An 18,823-nucleotide genomic window follows, 5' to 3' on the forward strand; every position below is an offset into this window, starting at 1 on the left:
AAACGCCTATATAAAATGTAGTTCACTCGAATGTCAATGTTTGCTTATATCCAAGGGGAAATGTAGCCTGAACAAACAGAAGAAAGAAAACAACACATGTAGGCGACATTGTCAGGTGATCAATATCTTCATTATAACATTTGAGTTGTCAATTTCTCAATTACCAACGTTCGGTGAAGACTCAGCAATATAGCATCAGTGAATGGTGTTAAGTATAATCAGTTTTGATCCCCTCAAAGGCACAAATAATTTGTTCTACATATTCAATAACACACACTGCTTAACCGAAATATTACTTAAATCCAAATTGTGCAGTTTGTGTTCTGCTGATTCTTTCTACATAATCTCATACTCTGTGATGCCTTGTGTGAACCCTTTTAAGGAACTTGTTCATAGCAAAACAAAGAAAACTTGAAATGGCTTTTTGAACAAACTGATTACACAAATCATAGTGACCGCAAAAAAGACGGGGACATAGGAAGAAAACACATAAACAGCACAGGCAGTACAGCATACCGCCTGTGCTGTTTATGTGTTTTCTTCCTATGTCCCCGTCTTTTTTGCGGTCAATATGATTTGCAGTAAATACCAACTAGGCCAAACTGAAGTTCTTCTGATTACACAATATTAAAAAGTACGCCTATCTTGTGCACGTCAGGTATGAACAACCGGAAAATGGAGGAAACAAGTTGCAACGGTTAGCTTTGAGTCACTACAACGAGGTTTTTAAATCGTGATGCGTTTTTTGCAGCTGGCTTCGCAATATATAGGTGATAGGAGATGGTATAAAAGTTTCTAATGTAGTCACATGTCAAAGCACGAATTGTATGAGCAAGTTCGTTAAGGTGGCCGTTGATGCTCACGACACTGCGCATTTGGGGGATGTGTTTTCTTGTCTTCCGACTTAGGTACTGTGTGTTATGTGCGTCCCAAGAATCTATCACAAACTGTGCTCCAACCATCCGAATTATGCACCTAATACTGTTCCTTGAATAGCGCTACTCAACAATAACTTCTTGCATAATGCTTTCCAGCCTTTATACTTAACCTGAACAAGAATATATGATTTTTCAGCCGTTCACAAACTAACTTATTCAATCTATGGAGAAAGGTTACAGAAACGATGCGTAGAATGCAACAGAACGGTATAAAAATAGTCCAAATGCTCCAAGAAACTCTAAGTTGCAACAGCCTATCATTAGCCAATCCAACTAGCAGGCAAATGTAAACTGGTAAAAATACAAAAATATGCAGCGTGCAATGTGGCAACGAGATCACACATAAAAAAAATTGAAGGGATTGGGCATATACATACAAGACTAAAAAAGTTAAAGTCCAGGGCAGATGTGCAATTAAGAGTACAGATAGCGATAGATGTAGTAAAGCCTTTCAAAAGTCGAGCAGGCTAGCGGAGTATTAGTCCGAGCCCAGTTTTAAAAGAGATGCCAAAATTTGCCTGTTATTTCTCTTGGTATGAAATTTTCCAGCTAAACTCTCTGTTCCTGAGTCTCTGCACCAGACAGAAAGCGAAGCATATAGTGATGTTCTGTATATATTTTTCAGTTATATAAAAAATTTATTTATTTATTTATTTATTTATTCGTTTATTTATTTCAGTCCTGTTGAACCCTCAAGATTCAACTTGGCGTTACAGAGGGGACAGGTTCATATACGTAAAAAAAAGAGTCAAACAATGGCAAGTAACCGTTAAATTCTATAATACGCAAAACTTAAAATATAGGCAGTAACAGCTACATTTAAAGTTGTGTCTTGAATGCAAGAGATTGCAAGGTGGTTCCATACTGAACACGTGCTAGGGAAGAATGAACGAGAGGATGTAATTATTCGACAAAAAAGTACAGCAATAACTTTGTAGCTTGGGTGGAAACAGGACGACACATAAGACGGAGTTGAAAAAGAAAGAAGCCATATTCGTTTGAACCCTCCAATTATAAATATTCACCTTGACAGCACCGGCCCTACTAAATCACGAAACTAACAGTGCCGAGCTTGAGGCACAGAAGTGATGCGGGAGACGTGTCCTCCGTGGAAACTACGGCAGGGACTTGAAGCGAGAACAAAGTAAAAATAAAATACCACGCGTGTACATGGAGAAGAGTCCTCTTTGAATGGAGTCGAGTCTCCTGACGCACGAATGTGCGCGGCCGTGCGTGAAGGTGAAGAAGATGCAGCTCTCCCATTCTTCCTGCGGTGAGGTGCGCCCATCGTTAACCGTCGCATCAAAAGGATTCGCCGCCACGTCGAGCACTAAGTCAGCCGGATCAAGTGTCATCATGAGTTCATCCTCCTCGATGTCGAAACCCTTACATTCTTCAGTCTACCTCAGGCTATACCTCATCGGTTTTTTTCTTTTCCTGCGTTCCCCGAAATTTTCATAGGAAACATAAGGTTTTGGCTTTTAAATTCTAGTTTGGTTTAAATGAACGTGCGACCCTGTATCGACGGACTGCAATTTTGGGCAGCAGATGCATTTGGTCACATAATCCCCTGAAAGAAAATTCGCTTTAAGAACCTAAAGACGCCGAAATGAAAGTCTAAATGCAAATGCCCTGCATTTGGTAATAAAACACTTGTTCGGACTTGCTTAATAGCTATTTGGTGAGTGGCTCTTTTGTTTGAAGCCCCCATGCGTTCATTTATATCCATCACGATGACCCAGTTTCGCTTCTGGATACAGGCAATTTATATGATTTTTTATATTTAAACAATAACCAAGTCCATTAAATAATTGCTCTGACTACATTCATTCATTGAAGAGTTCTTTTTTTTTTGCCAGCTGTCCGCTTTCATATATTTGCAATAAAGGTTGCAACATGGTCCTGTAGCCATCTTGCATCACAGGGATTAATGTTTTGGGTACCAGTTCCTATGTTTTAAGGTTGAAAGAGAACCAGGAGGCATGAAAGTGGCCTCCTTACATGCTATCATATAATATGTACCAACTTTTTGAGTAATTACCACCCATAATTTTCTCTTTCACCTGCACATGATTTGTACTAAGCAGCAACATTGCCTGTGTAGCTTTTTCGACAGCACGCTCCCTCAAAGTCAGGGATACCTGACGTGGAATTCGGAGTGCACCGAACTAAAAGCTCGGCAGGCTGTTACAGGTTCAAAACTATGGCCAAATCGCAAAAAAATAAAGAAGGCAGAGAACAGGTGGAGTTGGTTGTTGGGCACATTGGCCATAATAATGAATGGTCCCTAGCTATCATTCCGCTAAAGATCAGATCATGAATCAGTCCTGCACAATTCCCCGTCATATTTGCGGATTCTCTGTGGCCAAAAGTAGAAACGGCTAATGCGTATAGCTATTATTTGTAGCCAACATTAGGATTAAATCACGCTTTAATATTTTTATCAGCTGCAAAGCTAAACGAAGGATTTGAAAAAAGAAAACCGAGTGTATCCGGAAAGAGAAGGATGGGCGCGCGGCCTCCTGAAAGAGGTCCTAGATAGCTTTCATACATGGTAGTAGACATGCAATGTGTACATGTTCTAGGTATATATAGTTCCAAATGTAATGTATGCACGCAAAAGAAAATGGTCTATATATAAAGAAATAAGGACATATAATGAAATGATCACCGCTTTCTTCATCTCTCATTTTCCCGATGTTATCCATTTTTGTGAGTCATATACAGACAATGTTGAGTACATTACTTGACGATCTTAACGTTAACAGCACTCGCGTGTTCTAAGAAATGGTGTGGTCAAACATGCTGATTTTCGTGACTCCCGCTTCAGTGTGGATTGTTCCCATGGCTGCAATCTCGCTATCGTTGACCTCCAACAAGTGGTGAATTAATATTTCGCTTATACAAGTGGCTAGCTAGCCTGCCAGGTTTCTGAGAACGTTTGGGAATCTCAGTGCCCGTACATTGCCGTGATGACATCGTGACGTCAAAAGGAAGGCACGTTGGACGCACTTTGGACGATAGTCACCGCAACATTCTTGGCAAGTCAGCACGGGAAGCCACGTTAGTTAACATTTATATTCCATTTTCATTTCTGAGTATTATGCAACAATTCTTCAAGTTCCGTGCGCTATAAGGGCCTACAAAGTGCCCCCTCCTAAAAGAGCATTCACACGAGGTAGGCTTTTATGAGGGACATGGGTGTAGTCGAGTGACATTAGCCGCCACAAAAAATTCCCCGTAGTCGCCCCCACTCACAGGCCCGAGGTAAATGGAGAGGGAGATTCGTGTCAACTAACTACAATGGCGGCTTCTACTTTGACACCGCTCTTCATTTCTTCAAGTTCACGTTTTTGTACACTTAAGATGTAGTTTCTCAAAGGCACGGAAATTGTTTGACCTAGCAATAATAAAAAAAAATAAAGTAGCATTTCGCTTAATTTGGTCATTGCAGTGGAACACGTGCAATGTGCCTTCGCAAGTGTGACGGGGCCACCAACCACAACAACAAAGCGATTGCGATACGGTTTCCACCCTCCGGATTAGCATCTTGGTTAAGGTCCTCAGACACCGGCACGAAATTCCGCTGCTTCCTCTACCAGGCGGGGATCGTTTCCTCCGTCCTGACAGAAGGTCCCCCCTCGTCGGGGATGCACGGCGGCGGCACGCCATATTGCAGAACCGCGACGTCGTCGTCACGTGATGCGCATTTCCCGCGCTCAGAGCCGGCATTTCTTATCCGCATGAAAGCCGTCGAAATTTGTCGTATGTTTCCTGAGTACAACACAGCTTCGACATTTATTTCATCCCGCTTGTACTGAACAGTACGACGCGAATGAAAATACAATGGGCTGTGTAATTGACGGGGTTCTATATTTTCGTGCGAGCCACTACGAAAGCATACAATATTTATTGCTAATGCTTCGTATCGGGTGTAATAACGTAGCAGATCGCCTTCACCGGCAAGGAAGTGTGCCGAGGCCTTCGTGCCAGACTTGTGCACAGCGAAACGCTTGAACTCTTGCAGTTAGAATGTACAACTTTAGAAAGTTGTAGCTGTATGTTGCTGAGCAAGTGCCAGCACCCTAACTTACTTTTTTGATTCTGGTACGTGAGAGGTTAAATTGATACGAAGCTCAGAAAGCTCACAACCTGGACTACTTGAAAAACGTCATGGTCGCCACGTTTTTTCGCCCCTCTATCTACAGCGTAGAGTTATAAATTAGTGGCTAATAGCTATATCCTCAGGAAGCCGACGCTAGCAGAGATCGAATTCAAGGTAATTCATCGATGGCTGTATTACTACTGTGCGTGCGATGCGACGTTGTTCTTGTACAAGAGCACTAGCTTACGCACACTACGGGGAATTGGCCAATAAGCACGTGGTTTCACATGTGGTATTATTAGGATGAACGAAAATACAATTTACGTAGCTTCGTGGTGGGCCTTTCGTTTCGTTTTCTCCTTTCTCTGGTGTTTCCTTTCTTTCTCTCTAGCTCTGTAGTTGTTACATATGTTTAGATGAGTAACAACAATAACAACAACAACAACAGTAAGTTATTATTATTATTATTATTATTATTATTATTATTATTATTATTATTATTATTATTATTATTATTATTATTATTATTATATTGGTTAGTGCGAAATTCCACTTCGATACGAGGAAAACACACAAGAATGCAGAACGCTATCAGCCTACTAAGGTGCAGTTCGTTTCCATTGTAGCAATGGCAACGATTTAGTGGGTATCTAATTTTTCCATCATTAATTACTTATCTCCACCTTGCGGGTTTCCGCAGAACTATTACGTCAAAGTGCAGTTTGGTTGGTGCTAAGCCATTTGCATGACCTTCCACCGAGCAGGAATGTAAACAGGAGTGGACAGTGGTGCCGATAGTCCCCTCATATAAGTGCGCTATCGACAGCGCCTATCGGCCATGACACTACTTTTTTTTTTTGCTGAGACATAATCCCGCAGAGTGTCCTCCATACTGAACTAACATGTCTGGCCCAGGCGCCACTTGGTTCTGGATATGCTTCACGGGCGACGTTTATTCTGCTCGGCAAAGACACTTAATGGAAATCGATAGGGGAAGCTCTTTCCTCAATTCCCGAGGCGTCGTCAAATTGAAGGACTAACACCACGACCATCTGTACCCCCCGCATTTTCCTCCGTCCTGTAGTGTATTGCATCCCTCTTCCGCAGTTCAAGCACGTCATATTTACCTTGATCTACCCACGCCACCTATCTTCCTCTCGCTGTCCTTTCTTTTTTCGGGAAAATAAAAACGGCGATGAAAAAAAATAAAGCAACCATGACAAAAGGCGCAGGCACAAGATATGAACGAGTGGTCAATATCTCTCTGCCGTGCACATTATGTGCCAGTGTGGCCCTCCTAAAAAGTAGGCCGTCAAGGTGACCTTCTTAAGTAACCTTGTGTAGACTGAGGACGCATGCGAAATGTGAACTGGCGCCACAATGCGCTAACGAAAAGAAGCAGGATATTTGAATTGCCAGCCGGTGCAGTTGATTACACGCAATACGTTGTCTAAGTTATCAATGATGTCTAGCGACTTCACAAGTAATATATTAAACAAATGGTGCGCAGATGGCCGCAAGTCAAGAGAAGGTATAGAAGGTACAAATGCCAAACGAATGGCCATAAAGTGACCAGCCACAAAACCAGTCGCCATAGAGTTTCCTGTACATGCGCAAAAATAGCTATTACCACAAGACCCTTACATGGGAACCCTGACCAGCCTTTAGCGAAGCTTTCACTGTACTTATGCTACATCTCAAGGAGTCTAGAAGAGAACCAACGAACTTCTAGAGTCTCAATGCTCTCGTTGACAATGCCAAAAGTGAGCGAGAATTGTCATCAAATGTTCTCACTTAAAAAGAAAACGGAAACATCTTGCGAAGCATTTCTAGCCAGGATCAAGACGGGTTGCTTCAATACTAATCAAAGCAATTTACGGGAATGCTTTAGCTTTACACCCTCTAATATTCCGATGCATATACCTCTGGACAGAATAATGTTTTGATGAACCAACCGGCCGACCCATTTGATTAAAGTTTGTTGCACTTTAACTAAAAGGTTAAATGCTAGCAACTCCATGAAGCAGCAGTTTTATATAAGACCTCTTTGTTTGAGAAACATTCTCAAAAATTGGCAAGTTATACACAAAACAGAAGCACGAGGTTTTGAAATTCTTAACCTAGCACCGTAAAACAGTCGTCGCAGTTCCCTGAAATGGCTCTGCTGAGCATCTAAAACGCACAAACTTGATGAATGCTTACTTGAAATTTTTACAATGTTTACAAGGGCTTGCAAAAGTGCTACTCACAAATTACAAGTACAGTGTACAGCGCTATACAATATGCCATCATTGTTCGTTTTAAATGCAATAGTAGATGCAGTTGACAGAATTTTGATGCTGTCTTTCATTGTTGGGTTACAGAATTCTAAACTTAGAGCGTTACTTTTTCGCAATACAGCAGTTATGAAGAGTTCTTCTAAAATAATTGCGGGTCAAAGTAAACAGTTCGCTTATTCCGATTACTAGATTTTAACTTTATCTTTTAACAAATCTTACCAAAATTGGCGCAGTTGTTGCTAAAAAAAATAATTGTTCTTTTTCTGTGTATTTAGATAGGAGTTCCCAAGCTAAAGCTTCCTGTTAAAGGGCCCTTCACCAGGTGTGCCCACGTTGAACTAACAAGTGCATATTATGCATAAGTGCATAAATGATCATGTCTGCAAAGTATTACAGTGCTACGCGCCGAGACAAGCGCTGAAATTTCAAACCAAACCAAATGGCTGATTAAGCTCACCACCCCCGCGTATTTGCTCCTTAGGGATCAGGCTTCGTCTAGAAGTACGCCAAAGAGCCCGCGTGAATTCGCATTTGCACATGTACGAAGTGCAAAGAGATGGTGAATATTTAGTAAGCTTAATCTGCGCCTGGGGACACTAAAGTGGCCACGGTGAGAGCAAGGTTGCAAACAATACTGGTCTGTGACTAAGCGGCTCGCCTAGGGCCTGCGCGGGCCAGGGGTGTTTAAACTCGGCTGTTCGCGACAGGGCCCAGCTTATTTTATACGGAAACACACTCAAAGGTACGGTTCAGTCTTGGTGGATTCCAAGCTGAAAGAACTGTACTTTGGGTGAGTTTGTAAGAATTCATACTTGACTTAAGAACAAGCTTTAGCTCAGGCCCAACTCCGACGTGGCCTGCTGATATACATGCAAAACGCAAAAACGCTTTTCTGAGATAACCCCTGGACCAATTTTAATAAAATTTGTTGCATTTGAAGAGAAAGTTACGTTCTAGTGACTGTTGGAAGCGGAATTTCGATTTGAAGCTTGAATTTTATTTCAAAGATTTTCAAATATTCCATAGTTTGAAAAAACACACGTAGTTTATAAATTAGTTGCTCTGCGTAAAAAAGGAAGATATTGCGGTTCTGTAAACGGCATCTATTAGATAATTCAAAGCGGTCAAATTCGATTTGTCAATTTGTTGTATTGTTACCAATTTGTTACGTTGGTGTACAATTGTCCTGCAAACGCTGTATTTCCATATTACAGATTTTTTTTAAGATTCATGTGCAACATGCAAGTTTTTCCGATATCCTAATTCATAGAATTAGGATATCGTTTTTTATTGCTGAGTTACGGAGTTGTAAATTTAGCAGTTTAGTTTTCTGAAAATTTGCAGTTTTTGCCAACTCTAAGTAACAATTGACGATCTAAATCGAAAAATGAAAACAAGAGTCACTAGATTTTAAGTTTTTTTTTTCAAATGCAACGAACCTCGTCAAATTTCGTGCAGTGGTTGACGAGAAAAACGAATTCTCATTTTAGATGTATTTGAGATAGGAGCACCCGAGCTGAAGCTTCCTGTGAAAGCGCCAGCAGGCTCTCATCCTGTCTTGTTCTTCCTTTTTGTGTTCTAGCTTTTCACGCATTAAGTATGAAGCCTTCGTCGGTGCCAGATGTGATCCTCTGCTGCTCCTCTGGTCCCCTGGAGACCCTGCGTCTCTAGAAGTTTTCTTTTCCTTCTGCTCTTCCAGTACGGCTGCTGCTGCTGCTGCTACAATCCTGCACGACGCAGCAGGAGGTGAGAACGTGTATAATCTATATGGCAGGAGCGCGGGACAGGAGAAAAGAGACGTAGAAAGCACGCCTCTTTCCAACAAGTGCTATATCGTCGTCGATACAATGACCTCTGTATGGCTGTAATGGCGCATGAGCCCGCCGCGAAAGCATTGCAGGAGCTGTAGCACTTACACTTGTACACACGAGCCCAAGTCCAGAGGGGAGACAGAGAGAAAAGTATGGTGGATACAGAGTGAGTAACACTAGTGAGTAACAGCGTTACTAGTGAATACTAGTGAGTAACAGCGTTATAACTCTTTGTTCGTGGCAGCTCGCAGACAAAGGAGGAACGCGGGAGAATGGAATGGCGCTGTTACAAAAGAAATTACTCATTTTGGGCACCAAAGCAAAAGCTATTAGCAGATATAGCAACGGCTGCGGACAATGTGAAAAAACAAATTTGAACATGTAGTATACACGACACCGCTTCTACTATTTCTACTCTCGTTTCATGAGAGAAATTATTATTCGCTTGAAATGCGAGTATCTGCACCAGTGGTCATGTTACCTGTCGGCGGCTGATGGACGCGCACGTAGGGCTTGTTTTTTCCATCGACCTGGTCGTTGTAGCCAGGAAACTAAAAGAATTTAATGAATGCGTATTAATATGCATATATTCGTGATTTCTATGTGTGCGTGCTCTAGTATGGATACCAAGTTTTGTATAAGCCCGCCTCACGTCATCACTAATAATTATTCAAATTGTATCGCCATGTCATCAATTTACATAATCTTATGTCTTGTGTACGTTCACCATTAGGTATATATGTGACAGTTCATTTATGTGTAACTGTGTGTTTCTGCTGGGTTAATTAGTAATGTTAGTAAGCCTTGATGGACACGAAACTCAGGGAATTTATGGTCAGATTTCATTTTGCATTGAAGCCCGCCTGCCCCGATTTAACCTCCACCACATCACGATGGAAAACTCTGCGTGCTTTCTCCAGAACATTGGTGATAAGGAAATATAGGCTCTGAGAAAAATCCAGAGCTCTTCGTCTTACAGGGCATAAAAACCTGCCGACACTATGTCTCGTATTTATAAATGACAGGTGATTCTTCACACCTTTCGGTATGCCGGCGATAAGGCAAACTGGGCACAGACACCGCACACACGCACTCACACAAAAAACGTTCTTCAAGAAGCAAAGGCTCCACAGAGAAAGATAGCCCGTCTAGCGGTGACAAATGTTGTCTCAATCCGGGCGATGAATTCTCGGCACCTCGCATCTATCACAAGAGCTCGGAACCAGTTCGTAGAAGGTGGAGGCAAATTGCGTTGGAAGAGACGACGAAGTTTTTGTTTTGTTTTGTATAAATCGCAATACCTAATCGTCAGTATTCGTCAGCCACAGGAAGAGATACGCGCCGACTACAAGGGAAGGAAAAAAAGCAACAGAAAGTCAGGCAAATATGAATAAGAGTGAACAGGGCGGAATGGAGGGAGACACCGATTCGGCGAGAAGGCTAATTTTTCGTGTTGGCCGAGCACTATGCGTGTTTTGTTTTGCAGTCTTTCCGCCATACCCCTCGGGAGAAAAATAGGCAGAGCCCTGAATGTATGTGTCGGCGTATAAGGAAGCAGCCAATACGAAAACAAACTGACTGTGATATGAGCGAATAGCGATGAACGCGTCGAATAGCAAATGCTATTGAACTTGTGCTTCAGCAACGCATAGGCTTAGGCTACGCACGTTGTTCTGCCGAACCTGTCCGTGTCGTTCGTCCCCTGTCCTTCATTCATTTTGGGCTCGAAACGGAGCCAATGAGGCACAAACTATTATTATTATTTTTTTTGAACACATATACACATATAAACAGTTAACAGGAAAGGGAAAGGGCTGGCAACTGCCCCTTCCGGTGGCAGTTGCCAGCCTGCTCCTCGCTTTCCCTTTCCTGTTGACTGTGTATATTTGTATATGTGTGGAAGGGGCCCAACGCCTGCCTACTCTTCTGAAGGGAGGTGACAGCAACACAGAAATGCAAGATAGGAAGGAGGGGAGGAAAGAGGAAAGGAAGAGCAACAGTATAAATCTGAAGACTAAAGTAGACTACAGTACACTACGCACGTTGTTCTGCCGAAACTCGGCAGAACAGGCACACGCAGTTTGAGCGGACGAATGTGAATTTCACTTCGATATTATTTTCCCTAATTAACAATTGTTATTGTAATAATAATATTTGCGGTTTTACGTGCCAAAACCACTCTCTGATTATGAGGCACGCCGTAGTGGAGGACTCCGGAAATTTTGACCACCTGGGGTTCTTTAACGTGCACCTAAATCTAAGCACACGGGTGTTTTCGCATTTCGCCCCCATCGAAATGCGGCCGCCGTGGCCGGGATTCGATCCCGCGACCTCGTGCTCAGCAGCCCAACACCATAGCCACTGAGAACAATTGTTATTGCTCAGAACAAAGCTCTCTGCTAACTTGATCTTCTTTTTCAAGCTCCATTTTGACGTTTTTTTTGTTGTTTTTCTACGTGCACTACACGGCCACAAATGGCTTGATTTGCAAGACAGAAGCGGTTAGATACCCATATTTTATTATTCCCAGATCCATCTGAACTCACCAAAGAAGTCGGTGTATTTAAGTATACTGTTGCTTATCCACAGGCCCTCAGTTTTCACAAGGCTTCTGCTTCACCTCATAAAGAGGTTATGCGAGGCAGAGCACGCTGCACAGAGATCAAGAATTACAGTGTGCTGCTGGAACATTTCAAACACGCTTTTATTGCGATGGCAATTATACAGATGCTCGAGGTGCATTGACGCCGCCGGGACCACCACCGCCCTTGTCGAGCTGTCCAGCTGACGGCCCATTGGAGGCACGTGTGTGGCGATTTACTGTCGTGTTTCCAGAGAAGCGGAGTGCACTTGGCAGCAAAAACGGCTCATTGAAGTGAACGCGCCGCCAACGACTACGGTCAATCGCTGCGGGGTTGGAGCCAAGACAGCAGTCTTCCTTCCGAGGCTGGCATACGCTTGGTGCATGCGTACTCTCTAAGTAGACTAGCATTCCTGCTAAGCAGCCGAGTGCTTGCTCTGGTCTGAACAGTAAACGCCTCGCTGACGTTTAATGCTTCACTAGGCGCTGGCTAACGCCGCGGGTTTGCTGTTGGTCTCATCTCGTGCACCACTGAGGTGCACCTGCTGCAAGGCCACTGGAAGTACTCATCATGTCAGCGCTATGAGACACCTGTAGGCTGCTACGGGGCTGTTCTTTGTGCTCCGCAGGAGTTTCCTTGCGCGTCGCATCGTGGCAACGCGTTGCACCCGCGTCTAGTTACAACACCGTTAGAGCCGTTAAAGTGTAACACTAAATTGCGCTATCGCTGTCTATGCTTCGCAGTTATTGTGAAACTGGCAATGTTTTGGCTCATGCTTTCGCAGCAATGTGTGTGTGTTCTCGGGCTTACAGTTCGATCACAATAGACTGCCACAATAGGTTGTATTCATGACTTCATAAAAAAAAACCCACCGTGGTTGCTTAGTGGCTATGGTGTTGGTCTGCGAAACACGAGGTCGCGGGGTTGACTCCGTACCTCGGCGACCTCATATCGATGGGGGAGAAGTGCGGAAACACCCGCGTGCTTAGACTTAGGTGCACGTCAGAGAAACCCAGGTGGTCAAAATTTACGGAGTCGCCCACTACGGCGTACCTCATAATCAGATCGTGGTTTTGGCATGCACAACTCCATAATTTAATTTTTTTCATAAAAAGAGAAAAAAAAACCTGATGTGGACCAAGGTGGTTCCCGTTATGAAATACGCATCTGTTCGTTTTTAGCCTTCTGCAGCGTTGGCGTGGATGGCTACGGTTGTATTTCCTAATGACATTACTATACTTTTGGTAAGAATCAATAAACAGAAACCTTGGAGTCAGAACCAGCTCAAATTGAAGTTGACTCTACTGATATCTGGAACCAGAACTGGTGAGATTTTGCTTTTAGGGCACCGCGTACGAAGGTATAGTGATGTGACCCGCATTTTAGTTAGCGCCAACGGTTGCTCAGTCCTTCGGCGTCAAGTCACCAGAGCAATTCATCCGTAGGCTCCGCACAATCATATATACAACGGACGGTGAGTGGTAAGGACCTCACATATGCAAGACGATAGCATTGGGGAAAATTATTAATCGGGAAAGCGTACACCATTGCTTCTTGTAACTTTCAGAGTATTGATAGCTAACAAACACGGGAACTTTTATATTTCTGTGAAAACATCAATGCCTCCTGTTTCCGTCAAATACAAAATCTTGTAGCCACAACGTGACATGGAATTAACGACAACTGCGGTAAGAAAAACACAGCGAAATACACACAACAAGAGCATCTGAACCTTCGTCCAGACAAAAGCGAATACAGCAGTTGGACGGCAATGTGGCTTTGACGTTAGCAGGCATGAACAACTCATGACAACAGCAGTTACCCAAACATACCACAGAAGCTACCCGCGAGTGTGGGGCTTCAGAAAGGCACAAAATAAGTTGCACTAGAAGAAAAGGAATGTTGCTCCATACGGTGAAAAAAAAACGACCATGCACCACACATTGACACAAATAGAGTAATCGCCACGGGATAACTAGCAATTTCGATGGTGCGAGCGAGGGAACACAAAGCTGCAGAAAGCCCTCCTAACCAAGATAGAGACTATTGTGCTCTTCTTCTGTAGTATTTGTATTTTCTGGCTGGGCAACTTATATCTGCCAGGATGGCGGAACTAGTTTCCGGTCGCTTGCTTTTGTCCGCATTCTCATGTCGGGAAATAGCGGACACACGGCTGCGACCGACCGTACTTAGCCACAGGAATGACAGGACCTCTGGATCAGGTCTCCTTAGCCGCTGCGAATCAAGTCTCTCGTTTCTGTTGTGCGCCTCAAGAGGGGTGAGAAAGAAAAAAAATGCAATAGTTTTCTTATAGTTTCCTTCTGCCAGGAACAGCAGGCATAGGAAGCTTCGAGCTAGAAAAAGAAATAGTTGTCTCTAGGCATTCTTGCACCTTTAAAAAAGAAAAATGAGTGGTCGTCTCTGTTCTTTTTTTTTTCTTTTTACCGTTAATCGTGTCGCTAGCTATAGAGTGGGTACATATTACTGTGGTTCAGTTTTCTTTTAGAAACAGCAAGAAAGTCTGCCGAGTAAACTCTGTCATGCACTGTTGGATCGAACATTTATGTCTCAATTCCTAACAGTATATGGCAATCCGACCCTCCGTTTTGTTATGTTAAAGATTATTGTGGTTTCGAGAGATTGAGACAGAAATTACCTAGGCTACCCCATGGCTATATGGTATCAAGAAAAAAAGAAAGAAGTCAGCAGGCTTCAGCGATTCCTTTAGCTCTCAGCCGAGAGCAAAGATGGATGGCTTCGCACGCTACTGCAAAAGACGACTTATCACTAACACTGATTTACCTCGGCGTACGCTAAAAAATCATTAAGAAATAAGTTGGCCTCTGACTGCAGATCATCCTATATAGGGTCGTAAACCACTCCCTATGCCCATGCATCCTACCTCACATTTGTGAATTATTTTTTCTTAGCGCAGTGTCCACACTGTAATAAGTAGCAGACGTGTGTCACCTCCAGCAACTGCTATTCGTAATATCTCGTGTGAAATGTTGCTAAGTTTTGCTAGTGCATTAATTGTATTTGATAGGAGTGCATAACTTAGCCGTAATTCTTTATTGAAGGATGGTTCGCCCATGCTCCGAATGCTTAAAGGTCCTGGTACGTACATTTTGTGCGTTTAGCAGTGTTCTGACAAGTCAACGGCTTTTTTTGAGTAGAAATAAGACAGTTGTACAAGAAAGCAAGTTGTGACCTCTTGACGCTAGATCACATGAGTTTACCACATTACGCTATTGATTCGACATTTCCTGGCCCTTGTGCCAATACAGTTCAAAAATAATCATCGTATTACCCTTGATCGTGATTTCTGTCATAATTTATTTTTGAGTTTTTTTCCCCTTAGCACCCACTAAGTATATTTCTCGCTAGTAAGTTATGAAATTGATATCAAGTTCAATCACAGTAAATAAATTGTACGTTACATGTGCATATCTTCGGTAGTGCATCTGGAGTTGTAGGATTGGGCAGCACTTTCGCTCGTCAGAACTGATACTTCTAAGAATAACGTGCGCTGGTGCGATCATGTACTTGCCGTTTCAAGAGGACATGTTTTTCCTCAAGAGCTGCAACTGACAACTTTTCACGTCTTCAGTTTAAGTATCCTGCCTTTTCGGTATTTCGCGATTCCTATTCTTTCGAAGTGCTGGACTATGATCATTTTCCCTAGGAAACCTTTCAGGATTTATATAAAGAACCTCCTTGCGTTCAAGATGACGCTAACCGTAACCATGCAGCAAAACTAAACCAAAATAAAATTGAAATTCCAAGATGGTGGAGTCATGTCCATTTCGACATGCTCATTTACTGGAGACCCAAAAAGGAAGGGATCCCTCAAGTTGCGCAAAAACTAAAGTGTGATAGGGAGGAAAAAAAAGTGTACTTTTTTGTTTTCTTCGGGGGCTGTCAAAATGAACGCATACGAACGCGTCGAGCACTTCATTTCGCAAATTTCCACAGAACAGAGCAAAGCAAATTATCCCTGGTATTATCAAAACACATTCGCCCATCCAGTATTGTCTGTGCCCGCATGTGAAAAATTAATTAGGCCGATGTCTTGACGAAAAGCAAGGGTAGTCGTGCTTTTGTAGAGCCCTGTCACAGGTGACCTAGAGGACAAGCACTATGCCACAGAATCCATGTGTAGCTCCATTCCTGCAATCCTTCGTTGCATAAATAGAAAAATATATTTTCGCTCTACGGCTATCCCTACAAAATATACAAACAGATAAATGCCACAAAATGTGAAAATGGGAACAGTTGCGTCCATAGCGCAATTCAGAATTATATGCACGTGTAAAGCGGAGGTTTTGAATTCTGGTTCATATGGCTGCACGTTGCTTTTTCTTGAACGTTAATTTTGCTTTATCTTATAATTCTACAGTTAAACTAAAACTACAAGGAATGTCTCCTATCCTTCTTTCGGCTTTATAAGCTTTTGTAAATAAGAAAGAATTCTATGTTTGCGTGTTATCTTCACAGCCGCTAAAGGCTACGGTGAGTATTAATACCATACACGCCACCTGTATAAAGAGAACAAATCCCAAGAGCCGTATGCAGAGGTCCTGAGATGTAAAATGAGGAAGCCCGTGAACGTAATGAGCCTGTAATGGCGCAGGAATTTAGAAGCAAGGCCATGTCTCTGAAGAAGGCTGCAGTGAAAAGATGACGAAGTCAAAGGTGCACGTTGAAGCACTTATAGGCGAAAGGCCTGCTTTATCGGTTAACAGAGTAAATGTCCTAGAAAAGAAGCATAAAGAAAAGAGTGGTTCCCCTTACAAGAACAGAGTCGCAAATAAACTCAGCAAGCGTTCTTCGTTGATTTTTATATAAAATCAATAAAGAAGGCATAAAATACGCCGGTGGGCACAAAACCAACACTAGGAATAGAGGTTTAGGAGTATTCTTAGTATAATATAAATAACATTTAATATACACACACTCCCCGGGAATCTTTGAATCCCATTCCCCATCTCTATAAAGAGTAGCATGCCACCTGTCGGATACTCGCCGGCAAAAACCTCTGTATTATTAATAAATACAGAGTTTTTCTAATAAATACAGAGGTGTGTCTTTACCTCACAGTGGCGGACTAGTTATACCAATAGATAATTATTTTGTAAAAAGTATGTTATGAACAAGTGAATGGAACGCTTTAGGAGATCAATAAATAATGCACCAGCAAAATTTTAGCTGTAAATTACCTGCCAAACGTTATCTGTTAGTAATATTATTGCTAAATCAGTTGAGTATCCGTCCCTAAGCGCAAATTGAAGTTCAATGCAACTGCTGCTGCGCAAGCACCAAGTCCCATGAGACTAGATCACATTTTGGGCACTGTCTTTGGAGACACGAAAAGAATAAAGGGACAACAGTTTTCTTCATGAAACGAATTCATCTGACTCTTTCTCAATACGCTCTACAACATTTGCATTGACGGGCTCTTGAAGCGTGTATGTATTTTTGGTAAATACAGCACAATTTCTATGTGACTTAGGCTCACAGAAGAAAATTATTTAAGGTACTCAAGGGAGAACAGTCAATACTGCGGTAACTACATTCGAATAGCTAGCACCTTTTTTAATATTTTACTTTTTGTAAAGCCCAGCACACGTTAATTGAACACCATGAACACGTTACGGAAGCGGTAAGATGCTTCCTGCAGAAAGCGGTTAGCTCAGAAAGTGATTGTCAAGGCAGCAGCAGGGTTCATCAAAGTGGGCAAGGGTCTCAATAAATGCGAAAATTTTCTACTTTACTCTGGTGTAAAAAAAAGAACTAAAGGAATGGTTTTTATGTAAAATATCATTTAATCGAAATAACCAAGAAACCGAGAGACATTTCAAGCCCATGAATCAGAGATGACGTCATAACCAGGTAAGAACGTTCCGTTTATCTTCAAGCCTCCGTGGATTATATGAATCACATGTTCCGCAGGGTTAAAGAAACCGTGACATTTGTATTTTAAATCGAATGGCGATTGTGTTAGAAGTTATTAGAGCTTATGTGCCCTAACCTCCTCTCTTTGAAATGGGAAGGTAATATTTTTAAGCTCAATGTGATTGACAGCAGGGGAAGAATGGAAGTCTGAGCCTTGAAGCAATGTTTAGACAAGAGCACTGCAAAATCCCTTCTCTGAATGTTGCCTACCAACTGAAGGTTGCTTTGTACGGCTGCTATCGATGAATTCTAATCTATAGCTTCCGGAGAATTTATTCTATTCGTGAAATTCAGATTTCGGAGTTTATTCCGCGAGTCTTTTAAACAATTCATGCGTGGCTTCAGACGCATGGGAATATGAAACATATTAGGGAGCATATATGCGCTACTCAGCGCACCTGAAATGGAGGAGGAGGAGGAGGAGGAGGAAGGAAGGAAGGAAGGAAGGAAGGAAGGAAGAAAGGAAAGGTGGGGAGGTGAAGCAGAAGCCTTTCCGGTTTGCTAACCTACACAGGGGAAGGGAAAGAAGGAAAGGGTAGTGCAACGCTATATGACCTTATGTATATGGAGACAAAGCCAATACATGCAGCTTCCTGAAACAAGAAATGTAGTGGTTTTCCTGTTGCCACGGCCCATTTTCTTATTAGGGTATTTCGTAAGCGCAAGCTTAGAAAATTTGTAGCGTGATACCGTAGATCTTACTTCAAAGAAAGTCCGCAAAGAGAGAAAGGAAAGTAAAAGAAGAAATAGGAAAAAAGTCAACTAATGGTAAACGGCAGAAAACAACACAAGAAGAAAAAAAAGGGTTCCTCCCAACAGGAATAGCGGAGCCTGTACCTTCATGTGAAACGCGACACCCGTCAAGATAACAGTAGGTTTGGAAATTGGAGATAGCCGGGACCTTGCCTTCTCTTTTTTGGTCATGCTGCGTGTAAAGCCTTTCTTGGGTTTCCCGTAATAGGAACTGCAAAGTTGCACGAATCTGCTGAGTGTTCTCTTGCTGTTTTCTTTCTACTGTGTCGTAACAACTCTGTCATGTTGCATTGCGCTGTCTTCGAGTAAACGAGCCATGTTTCTTGAACTGCTTCAGTGGCTCCGAATAGCAAAAAGGGATAAAATGGCCATGATGATCCGCCTACGCCGTCCGTACATT

This window comes from Dermacentor albipictus, chromosome 5 (genome assembly GCF_038994185.2).
Source record: "Dermacentor albipictus isolate Rhodes 1998 colony chromosome 5, USDA_Dalb.pri_finalv2, whole genome shotgun sequence".
In the NCBI taxonomy this organism is placed as follows: domain Eukaryota; kingdom Metazoa; phylum Arthropoda; class Arachnida; order Ixodida; family Ixodidae; genus Dermacentor; species Dermacentor albipictus.